Raw genomic sequence first — 12,484 nt, 5'->3', positions numbered from 1 at the left:
TGCAAACACGTAGCATTCTTCCAGTCCACAGTTTTGCATCCTGAGTCTCTGTTTACAAATAATCGGAGGTAAAGGCAATCCTATGCTTTTATACACTTCCTCAGTGAAAGACTGAAATTGGAGCCCACTTACAGAAGAAGATGCTTTTCCTGAAGGACTGACTCTGCACTGTAAACAAAGCTGTAAATGCAAAACATGCATTTTTAGATGCTGATTAAGCACATCTTAAATTTGAATTTTAGTCTCATTGATTTCAACTTACATGCAACGTTATGTGCATTACAGAGTATTTTAAGCTGGTGCTTAAAAACTGTTTTTTTGGAGAATGCACCAGAAAAAAAAAATCTTCACCTTTTTAAAATAAATTTAGTTTCTCAGCTACTGCAAATCATTTGGAATATAACAATTCATTACAACTCACTTTAGATAAAAATTATTTAATAATTTCATATCTGGAAAAGAATGAGGCAACTTAATGTTACTCTTCATAGGTTAACAATCCAATCTCTTGCTTTGAAACAATGGATAATAGAAGATATTATCTGTTATGACCATTGCAGTAGATTGCACCAGGTACTTATTATAGAGATGAAAAAGGAGACGAGAAGAGGCACCTTTGGAAGTTTCTCCAACATAATCTATGCATTGACCTCAAATATCACAATAGCTTTATGATTTTGTTTTCCTGTGTGAATGTGCAGTTAGGAGGAAGGAATGTTAACTGGGAGGAAACAAGTGAAAAGGCAGAAAGACAGAGAGTGAAAGAACCGAGCGGATCAAAGTGGAAGATGCAAGGGACAGCACGGCTGAGGTGCAGATGGTGAGGAGAAAGCTCAGCAAGTTCATAGCTAGCAGAGGCTGGCACTGGACAGAAACAGGCTCAGAGGAACAGCCCCAGCCAGAAGCTAACGTCCTCACGACGAGGGGATGCTTGCCAGGCTAACTTGGCTCATTTTAAGCGTGAAGGGGCCACTTACTTCCTGCCACTGAAATCGATTAAGTGTTATCAAATGATTTCAATAGCCAGAATCAAGACATTCCACCCAAGTTTAATCTTATATATCTTATATATATATTTGCTTGTTCAGGAGAATGAGCGAACTAGATTTAAGTCTCAGTCACACACGTATCAGGCCGGCAGGTCAAGTGGGAATTTCTTTAATTTGCAACTTTGCAGTTACAATATGTGCCTAAGAAAAGGGAGATGTGGTACATTTCTGCCCATGCCCACAAGCTCCTTTTGTGATAACTCCAGGCAAACCACTTCAATTACCTCTATTTCAGCTTGTTCTGTAAAGCAATTACAGCAATATTTGCTCACTCTGAAGGTATTGCGAAGGTACGCTGGAGTTCGCAATACAAATTTTGATCCTCGGACTGCAGCTGTTACTTGTTGAAACTATTATTATGCAGCAATTGATTCAGACCTCGAAAGTTTCTATAAGAAAACGGAGAGGCTGCCAAGCCATTTTAGTCACCTTTGAAATATTTGTGAGGGATAGATGCAGATCTATTCTAAATGGAGAGAGATGAAGGAAAGGAAGAGGTAGGAGATGAGGCAGCTGTGACCACAGCCCAACACACAGCACTGCATGCTTCACTGACCGGTATTACTCATAGGTGACAAAGCCCCACAGGATGATACACACACATATACACCTGCACCCATTTAACAGCTACACACTTAAAATACTGACATTCTTTTCCTATTTCATCTCCACTGCTCATTCAGCACCCTGAACTGAGATATAGTTTCAATATATTTTATAGTAGCTACTTTTTAGAAATTGCCCTGCATTCTTCACAACACATTATTTCAAAGCAGCAGAGATTGCTGGGTAAGATTAAATGTTTTTGCCAAGATAAAGAAAAAAATACTCTGAATTTTAGACCCAGTAATCTTGTTTCTTTTAATGATTGATGAGAGATCACTACTGAAACCTTCAAGTGAGTCAGCAGTGCATGCAGCACAGATCAGGTGTTGCAAGTGCAGAAAAACATACACCAGAAAAATGGTCTTGAGACTTCCCATTAAAATATACCCCCTTGCACCTGGAGAGAAGAGGCACAAAGCAATCACCTGAGGCTTTTCATAAAGTATTTCTATCACAAGAATTACAACAATGAAAAGATGCTGTTATTAAAAGATATAAACGAAGTAGTAAATTATCATGTTTAGTGAAATTAATGCATTAAATCCTCTAGGGTCTCTACTATTTAAAGTTACAGAAGTCTTTGCATTGTAATAGCACAGATATTAGTAACCATCTTCAGCTGGGCAAGCTGTGAGGGAAATTCCTGTAATAAAATAGCATCAGTGTGGAAAAGTTTCAGCTAAAGATGATGTTGTATTATCCAAGGGCTCAATGTTGACTCAAGTCTGACCCACATATGCAACTGGCAGGTCTATTCAGGAGTTGTTTGTGTCAGGAACTGCAAGATAAAGTACTATATTTGTAAATATGTTTTTTTTTCTGCAAGTATGGTTTTGCAAATACGATGCCAACAAGACTATGTAAAAATGGCTGCTCTTAACAGGAACAAAGAAGCCTATATGCAAAAAAAGGCAAGGGCCTTTACTAGCCATTAGCTTTTACTTTCCTCTTTGTTTCTGTTTATTTTCCTTATAGAAACCATATCAAATAAAGGGAAAAAATCCCCATGAATAGACAACATGAATGTCAGTGAACAAACAGCTCTTCAAGTTATTTAGACAATATTTTAAAATAATAAAATATTACAGAAATGAGAATCCCTTTTTAATCATAAAAATCTAGGCTAAATTTTTTTTACAGGGAATTATTCTGCCATTTTTATGAAGGTCTCTTTCAGTTGGTCAGAGCATTTTTTGATGCCAAAAAGGACATAATTTGTGCTATACGAGTTTTTCCCCGACAACCTCTTGCATGGCAGGTCAACCAAAGACAAATTGTTTATTTCAAGCTCTACCCATACTTGACTGCTGAATGCTGGTCTCACAGGATCTTGTGGAGGGAAAAGGCTCATTTCCCTAAACAGGCAAGGCACCCACACAAGTTAGTGTGGGGCCAACTTTCCACTGAAATTGTTCCATGGAAGTTGATGCTATTTAAAGTGACTATTGAAGTGAGAAAATGGACATGCTTTTTGACTGGTTGTTAGGAATCACTCTAGAGATTTTACAGAAGCGTGGCTGCAAATCACGTTACCCTTAAAATCTCTTCACTGTCGTCTTAAGCCAGCACCAAAATATGTTTTAAAAGAAAGATGAAGGTCCTGACTGAATGGTTAGAGAACCCCAGACAACTACATGATAGGAAATGATGACTTAATACTAGCTCAGACGAATGGGCATGCATGAGTAGAGATAGCGAAGTTAAAGGTGCTCAAAAATGGGAGCAGTCCTAAGAAACAGCAAAGGCTGGAGCCCAGACCCTCTGTCTGCTTGGTACTATCATTTGCTAGGTGTCTGTCAAAGTTGGAAAAGCTACGTTCATTTACACTTGCTACTGATTTGGTAGCACAGGTTTAGAAAGGGGTTGAATGCATAACAAAACAGAGCCATGCAAACATAACCTGACAGATATTGAGAGTGAGATAGGCTTTCTAGTTCTGCCTTGGAAAAACTGATGTTTCGCCTTGCTATAATGCTCCTAGACTGCAAAGGCAAAAAAAAGTTTTCAGCCACTTGGAACTTGTGCTTTGGATGATCAAAGAAACTTTCTCAGACATTTGCAGGAGAAGCAGCTAAGAGTGCACATGGAAGACATTATTAGGGGACACTTGACTAATTGTCCAAGACAGAACACACACACTGGAGAGCCCTTTGGTCTCTGGAACCCAGCACAAATGAACAGCAGAAACAACAGAAACTGAATGGTGCTGATCCGTTCTGATGTGTGAAAAGTTCCCAAAGTCAAAGGTAACTTTTTTCCTAGTCATTAACTGTTTAGACAATGCTGGTTTATCCAGAGGAATGGGAGGAGCAGGGGTGAAAAGAAGGAGTTGGGTGGCAAAGGGGGAAAAACCCCAGACTACAGAAGATGAGAAAACTGAGTTGTAAAAAACCAACCAAACAAACAAAACCACACAAAAAACCCAACCCACAAAACACACCACCACCACCACCACCCACCTCCCCCCCAAAAAAACCAACCAACCAACCCAACCCAACCCACACCTGATGATATTACAGGGAAAAGTAGTAAGCCCAGTGACACTGCAGATTATGAACCATAGAGATCCCTGAGCTAGAGCTGGCTTGGCTCTGGAAGTGCATGTAGTGCAGCACAGCACTCCCCAGCTAGCACTGGAAACAGCACAAAGCATAATCTCTGCACTCACAACAGTTCACCCACAGCCTAGGTAGTCTGGACATGGCTTAGAGTTACTTGCATGTATAAATTACCAGAAAAATATTTATGGCAGGGAAGTTTATACTGAAGCTTGGACAAGGTCACCTTTACTTTCAGCTGTTGGTTGACACCCTAGAGTAGTTGCTTTGCAATCAACACACAAGTCATCTTTTTAATCTCCATAGCGGCCAGGAAGCCATCCAAATGCCTGGCTTCCTACTGCAGCCTGCATAATGGGGTGGGTTCTCTGCCTTGGCTGTGAACCTTGTGAACCTGCTTTGGCTGACCTTGGCTGAGGGTTAAGTATCTGGGAAGACTAAAATCTTCCCACCAAAGCGCTTAAAAGACACACAGTCTTAAGTTTACATATGGCTTTTTGTGGTGTGCAGCCGAAGCGTTCAATTTTTTGCCTGCCTTTATCTCTCTCAAACCCTGGCCAGACCCTGCCTCAGGCTTCTATGCTGCAGGTAAAGCATAACTGTAACTTAGGTAAAAGAGTCATCTTCTTCCTTTAGCTGATATATACTCATTGCAACTTTGGCATACTTCAGAGACGGCGTGAATAGCACATTTTCACCTCAGGCCTACCTATCCAAGTGCTTGCTGCCTACTCCTCTCGCCCTCCTCAGACGTGCTCCAACAGGGGCACAATAGCCAGTACTGAACTCCTTTCAATTATGTTTTTTCCAGTCTCTCTGCACCCAACTCGCTACACAATTTCTTTCATGTCCATTTGTCAGATATTTATGATCCTGCCAACAAGCAATTACACCTCATAGATAGCCCAGAATGATCAGCAAAATACACAGGACTGAACTTCAAGCTCAGCACCCCTTTATTTCCCTATTAAAACCAAGTACAGAAGTATCCATAAGACATACTTATACGTAAGCTGCTGATAATTCTTCTACTTTCAAAATATTTTACTTTTCAGTTCAGAGTTTATGCTGCTTCCATTTCATTCCCAGAGTGAATGTAAACTCAACAAATTCAGCCACTTTTTCAGCGATTTTCTAATTCTTCTACTATTCTTTCTGAAATGCAGTACAGCTGTCAGCAATCAGTGCAAATAGGTCATGAGCAGAAATGGGATGGCTCTAAATCTCCCAGACTTACAAGTCCTGCTGTGAGACTTTGTGGGGTTTTGAGTTTGTTTTTTTTTATTTTTCACAGCTCTTAGTGAAGAGCCTGTTTGGTGGAGTTTGTATGTGGATCTTTCACCTAGGAAATCTATTCTGTAAAACAATTTTGAGTGTAGATCCATCAATTTTACTCGTTTTGTTTTTGTTTTTGTTTCCTAAGCAAGGATGTGCTCAAGCGTCCTGAACATCAGCACACCTCCACTCTCCTACCAGAGCACAAACCTCCAGGCTCCATTCAGGAAACTGCATCCTGACGTTACTCAGTAACTGGCTGAGGAGGGTCAAGTGAAACAGCCATCCAAGTCAATACAACTCTGATATCACGGTTTGGGGTTGTTGGGTGGGTTGGGTATTTTTCAAAAAACTTGAACCATAAACCTGCCCCGTCGCTAGTTCTGCTTCTGCATCTTCAGTAAGAGCGTAGCATTTGTGAATTTTCAGTGTTACAACTTCACTTGCAGTTAGGTGTTTCAGGCAAAATACTCAGAATGCAAAGCTTTAACAATACAATGTTAGATTTTTTTGAAATATAATTACCAGGATGCGGTTAGCACTGGGACTTGTGATAGCCACGAGTACCACAGCAGTTACCACTGAAGGATCTCAAAGCACATGATAAACCACCATTAGGTATCATAGCACCTTTAAGATTTAGGCAAAAAGGCATAAGGAGACAACCATTAATAATGTGCAAGAATATTTCGAATAGTTTCAGGATAGGGAAGGGTACCTCTGCATATATCACACTTGTGCTCAGAGTTGAGCTGATTTCACTCTTTTGCCCTTGTTCATCAAGTTCCAACAGAAGTCACAAACCTGAAGGAGATCAGCTCAGAGGATAACAGCAAACTGATACAGATAAGCAGGCTGAATGTTTTAGCAGCCAATTATTCTTGGGATACCTGGAACTATTTAACATCATTTTAAGAAACCTTTATTGGCTATGCCACTCCATAGAAAATACAGAGAAAGGGAAGGTGGTAATGTATTACTGTGTTTTGAGTAGCATTTTTCAAGCATTTCCTTTAAATACTTTCTAGCATTAAATAATAAAACCATGCAGTTAAAACGTCATGAGCAGAAATGTGATAAATGTAAATCTCCTAGACCATACAGTTTCTGCTGTGGGTCTTTTGAAGTAGGGAGGGTTTTTGGGGGGGAGGAAGGTGCAATAACAGCAAAGGGAAAGAAACAGAGAAAAGCAGGGAAGGAGAAAAATGCTGGAAATTTAGCTACAGTGCAGGTGAGACGGAAAGAACAAGTCTCTTTGCACCTCACGTAAAGGTCTAGTAACAGCCTTTTTCACACAAGCCTGTTTTAATCTAGCGTACTTTTTAGAACAGAATCCTTCTGGAGGGAAAACGCGCCAGACCTGTCTCACAGGTCTTCAGAGTTGGGTGTGCAGCCAGGCAGGCCCGCTCCTCTGGGAAAGGAGTCTGAGGATTGCATGCTCCCCATACTGCCTTGTCCACCGGTGGTCAGCAGACACGGCTTTCCCTCTTCCTTTCTTTCCTTTTATTTTATTACTATATTGCCATTTTTTATTGTACTTGCAGAGGAACAAGGAAGATGGAACACTGTAAATATTCTCATTTGTACCTAGCTAAGATTATCCCTGGATGACTCCTGCTGCCTTCTCCTCCCAAGACAGGTGCTGGAATTGATCCTGAAATTTTTCAAAATTAAAGTTCATTTGTATTAGCCACCTTCAAAAGGCCTTGACAACTCTTACTCTAAATCAAGCTTTAATGTACTATAGATTACTACATTTGAATTAAACATTCCCCAGTAATACTCTGCTATTGTTTAGGTGAAAAATTATGTGCAGATTCATCCCTGCTTCAGTGCAGACTCAGTCATGTACAGACAGCTAACTCTGAATAGGTCTCTGCAAGCATAATTATCTAGTCTGATTAAGATATCGATTATATACTACCATTTTTGGAGTTCTGAAAAAGCAAACTGAAGATTTTAAAGATAAAGGTAATTGACTAAGAGAAGAATGATCACTATACCTTTCAACACCCTCTATATAAGAGGCATCATCCCAATATACAAAAGGAGTTTAATTGTACAGTTATTAGACATCACTAGAATTTCAGCCAAATGCTTTTTAAATGCAACAATGTAGAAGGTTTTATTACGAAGGGAGTGCCCTACAAAAATCTGTGAAAGGATCTGAGGTTCCAGAAAATATCCAGAATTACAGATAAGAGTATCTACAATGCTATTGCGTTGTTTGCCGTTACTGATGCTATTTGGTTCCCTAGCACCAGCTGGTTTTCTTTCAGGCCTCTCATCCTGGTAACACAATATGATTCCTAACAGTTACCCAGTGATGTAACTGATGTTAAATGATCTGGCTAAACTTTACAAGCGGGAAGTGTAATTTGGGGTGAAAGCAAGTGGTGTCAGAGAGAGACTCCACTGCAAAGACCAAAGTGGAATTTCTATGGGAGAAAACACCACAAGAATGTAAGAGGGTCAGTTCTGCAGAATGACTTTATAATCCCAAATTTGTATCACATATCACGAGGCTTAAGTTTATTAGCGTGCGTAAAGACTTCAGGATTAGTGTGTGTAAAGACTTGCAAAAAGGCACAGTTCTCAACAGGTAATAAATGAAGCCTGAGCTGCTAGGGATACACCAGTCCCAGGAGCTACAAATCAGCAACACAAGGAAAAATATTGATTTATTATATTTTTCACTTTTAACAATAATAGAACGTATACTTATTAGTTTGTTATTGTATAAGTGGTGCAGAAGTTGCACCCAAGCTGACATCCTGACAGAAAATAAGACAAACATACTGAAAAATACCATCTAATCACAGTAAAATAAATGTCACATTTCTGTTGCCCTGTACAATCATTTCCATGTTAACTGCTTTAAAAGTGTATTTGGATCCAATAGTGCTTAACAGTTGGGTGTGGGATGCAATCCCAAAGAAGAAATCTTGTAAAATTCAACACAAGATAGTCATATTCAGGAAAAGCACGTACCAAAATCCTTCTAAGTCTACTTCAACATAAAAGGTATTTACTTTTACAATATTTGCAAATGCAGTTCTACTGTCCAAACTCAGTGCTGGGAACGGAGGATATCAACAGATGTAGAAAATAGCTGCTGCTTCTATTTATATCTCTTTTTTTTTTTTTTTTTTTAAATGAGGAATCAATGTAAAAGAGAAATGAGACTGGGGTATAAAAGGAGAGCTTGAAAATGAGACATTTACCATCTGAAAGCGCTATCCCTCTGATGTTTTCCAACACCATGGGGGAATATAAGGCCTGAACCAGTGAGATGCTGAGTGGCCTCAGCTTCTGCAAATACTAGAAGGAATGAAGGATGCTCAGCCTTCAGTAGGAGGAGTTCAAAACCTGACAGGCCCTAACCCCCACCATGCATGTGGTATTCCTGAGCTGTGGCTGGCTGCAGATGTGTCCTGAACAGTGTTCTCGTCCCAGCAATAACAAATATCAGATGTGAGGCAGGATTATACAGTTTCAAAATAGAGCATGCTCTGTTGCCCTCCAGAATGTTAGCCACATCTTTGGTTTTTATTCACATAACTGCATAAGTCTCAGTAAAATTTGGCTTCTGCTTGTATGAGTCTATGAAGAATTTGCATTAGAGGGCCTGCACATACCCTGGATCAGTACAGAAAGTCCATACTAACTACTTCTGACATGGAGTCACTGCAAGTTGTTACAGAAAGTCAAGGACCTGATTCTGCTTCCAATTATAAACACCCCAACCTCACTGTCTCTAGAGCACCGCTTCACCCTAAGGTTTATTTATGAGAGCACATGTTGATTGGGTAAGCAAAATATTTAATTCTGTATGGTAAGCAGATCAGAAGGATAAAAGTACAAAGCACGATAAACTTGCTGAGTGCAAGCCTGACATATTCAATCCCTCTCCTCCAGAAGAATTTCCTCCATACTTAAGCAACACAAAGAACCAACAATAGTATTTAAAAGGGAAGGGTGGGGGAGAAGTTTTGCTAGCTGAAGGAGGTATGCCACCTCAAGAAGAGCAACTGCAACAACCAGCTGAAGTGATTTCAGAATCTAGTTACTTACAGAGAGCCTCTTCGGATGCTGACACTGTATTTCCAAGGTGATGGAGAAGAATCCTTACAATGGTATTTAGAAAGAGTGTTCAAATTGCACATGCTTGGAGTTAGTAGCCACAGACTTAATTTACTATGGTATTATAGCAATTTGGCATAAAATAACACCCACCCAACACTATAATTTGTTTTAATATTTACCTGTCCAGTAGTACTGGAGGATTGAAATTAAATGGTTCCAGCTTTCTGATGTTTACAATACACTTGAAAGCACTGGAGTGCTTTTCACTTTCAAAACAAGTGATGCACACCATTCTGGAGGAACACTAGTACGCTGTCACGTGGCTGCGCTAGCACAGCAATACATCTGAAATGAAAATTAGAGGCCAGAATAATCAGAGGCAGAATATCGTTTTGGGGAATTCTTTCATCCACTGCAGTTCTGGCACTTAAAAGAAATTCTTTTGGTACCAAAAGCTTTGGCAATGCCATCTCGCTGGCAAAAGCCAAATCATCTTATCCAGTACTTGACTGGGTAATCAATAATCCTAGCCAGAAAGGGTTTGGATTACTACCCCTACTTTGTTTTTGCTTTTATCTTTACTTCTAACATTGAAATCCAGGAGCTTTTTGGAGAAGAAGATTTCATTCTGACAGATAAAAGGAACATGATGTTTCCCTGTCAGGGTTGGCGGATTAAAAACAGGATAACATTAGGAAGCATCTCTGCACATAAAGCAACCCACCCAACCCACCAAGACAGAAATCTGCATCCATACATTGTTGTTAAGGAAAATTATGGTGACACATCACAGTGAAAAATCAAATATTGATGGAAAATGCTTTTCTCCTCTTCAAAACACGTCATCTAAAATCAGAGGAGTGAGATGCATTATCCTGCTATCTCAAGGGCCAAAGTAGTACACATGTACCCACACTCACATACAGGTACATGTAAGGTATAGCTCTCATGCATTTAGCCCTGATCCCTCGTGTAACAAATTTCACCATACAGAAAAATACACATATTTTGAAGACAAAATTGTTTACAGCATACCTAACAGGCAAGGCAGTCCCTTGCAAGTCAACATCAGGTGAAAGACACCATTTCCATCACAAGAATGTTGCATTTTTTGTGTAATAACTTACAAGGCATTTCAAAGTTTGACATATTTTAAATTCCAGGTTAGGACCTGCTAAAACTTGGTATACAAAGTGGGTCTCTGGTCTCAGAATTACCAATTTGTTTCTTAATACACAGTTGCCCTGACTTCTCCACTGGGATAGCAGGCAGCCAGAAAGCAAAGACAAGGATGGGTACACATTTTTTATCTTACTCTGTTCTTTTATTGGTAGGCATTTAATCTTACGGAGAAGAGGCACAAAACACTGTAATTCTTAATGAGTGAAGGGGCAGGGTAGCAACTGTGCTTTCTGAAAGCCCCAAATTCTTTTAACGTACTACATTTGGGGATTCTTCCCTCTTCTTCTTCTTCTTCCTGCAGTACTTTCTGAACCATCACTTCAAAGGCTGTTGTTTAGCTTATATCATACACATCATTTTCTCCTGCCCTCAGGACACCATCAATTCAAGGGAAGATACACCAGTGCGCTGTTGTCAGGGACACAGATGGTTGAAATCTGCACATCAATTCCACTGTTCCACTGCATAGTTTTAACGTGGGATAAAGTAACCTAGCCCAGAATGAACTACATGTAAATGAGAAAACAAAGAACAATCCTTTCTGTGCAGATTCAAGTAGCACCTGATATTCAAGAGCAATTACCTTAAGTCACAAGAAGTACCTTCCTTCAGTGGATCTATCTGGGATGGGAGCACTCATAGAAAGTATCAACTCAATGCCAGAACTGCAGAAATCTTATGGAGATGCTGTGTATGAACAGCTAAGCAGGGTTTTAGGAGGGCCACAGGGCTGATAGCTGCTGTTTGGTCTATGCAATTTATTCTGGCAATGACAATAAAACGTTTGAAAAGAAAAGATGCAGAGCTGGGCTCAAGTACAAGCTAAAGTCTACAGCATTACAGAGGACTGAACAGACATACAACATGCTTCTTATACCAGCTGCCTTTCCTACAGGAGGGCAGCTTTAAACCCTTCCCTCCTCCTACGCACCAGGATCTTTGTCCTTTTTATGACATTATTAACCTCACTGAACAGTTATTTCTCCTGTCTTTGGTAACTCTGGAATACAAATGAAAGTCAGAGGGAGAGAGATATCAGTAAGAGCCGGGAGAGATACGTAGAGTGAAACCAAGAGGAAGCAGAGAAAAGAGAAGAGAGCAGGGGAAGCCAAATGACACAAATGCAGTACCCACCTACAGCAATTGTACATGATCATAATTAAACTTAAAAAAAAAAAAAAAAGGCACGAGAGAGATACTGGTAGGAGAGCTAAATGCTGCCAATATAAAATCTATCTTGAGCATTTGGAAGAATTTAACAGAAAGGTGAGATCGATGCTACGAGGACTCACAAGCATGACCAGTATCCACCTTCCTCTGAGGAGACAAAGGAGCAACACTAAGATGAAGACGGATTTCCCTGGTAAAGCAAATGCTGTAGATATGTTAAGTATAGAAAGGATAGAAAGGCAAGTTGCAGAGTGAGTGTGCATGCAAGCACACACCAAGAAACAGCATCAGATTACATTTATAGGGCATGGGAGATGGTAACAGAGGGGACACTGGAAGGGAAACATGAATGACTTTGATAGCTAATCCTTAATTCAACTCAGTGACTTAATGAGAGGAAGAGAAATGACACAGAAGGGAAATACAATAGGACAAAAAGGAATTGCTCATGTCCCTTATACAGACAGACTATTAACTTAGTAGGAAGCTAAATACCATCCGTGCTGGAGACAGAACCTCCCTGCTGTTGCTCCTACTTCCAATTATTGTACAAACCCT

The sequence above is a fragment of the Mycteria americana genome, chromosome 6 (assembly GCF_035582795.1).
Source record: "Mycteria americana isolate JAX WOST 10 ecotype Jacksonville Zoo and Gardens chromosome 6, USCA_MyAme_1.0, whole genome shotgun sequence".
Classification (NCBI taxonomy): domain Eukaryota; kingdom Metazoa; phylum Chordata; class Aves; order Ciconiiformes; family Ciconiidae; genus Mycteria; species Mycteria americana.
This window is presented reverse-complemented; position numbering follows the sequence as displayed.